Here is a 200-nt window from a genome sequence, read left to right on the forward strand (position 1 = left end):
GAGCGGCCTCTGGCACAACCTGGGGAGGACTCCACCGAGAACACAACCTGCGCCTGTCCTGCCTGCGCCCAGCGCGCCGAGCTGAGAGAACCAGCGAGAAGAACAGAGAGAAGGGAGTAAAACCAGAGCCGAGAGCTTCTCCAACAGGAAGCTCACACAGACCCCTGCGTACTTCTGCGGCCACTTCCACACTACCGTGC

Source organism: Apaloderma vittatum, unplaced genomic scaffold (assembly GCF_000703405.1).
Source record: "Apaloderma vittatum isolate BGI_N311 unplaced genomic scaffold, ASM70340v1 scaffold24063, whole genome shotgun sequence".
Lineage (NCBI taxonomy): Eukaryota > Metazoa > Chordata > Aves > Trogoniformes > Trogonidae > Apaloderma > Apaloderma vittatum.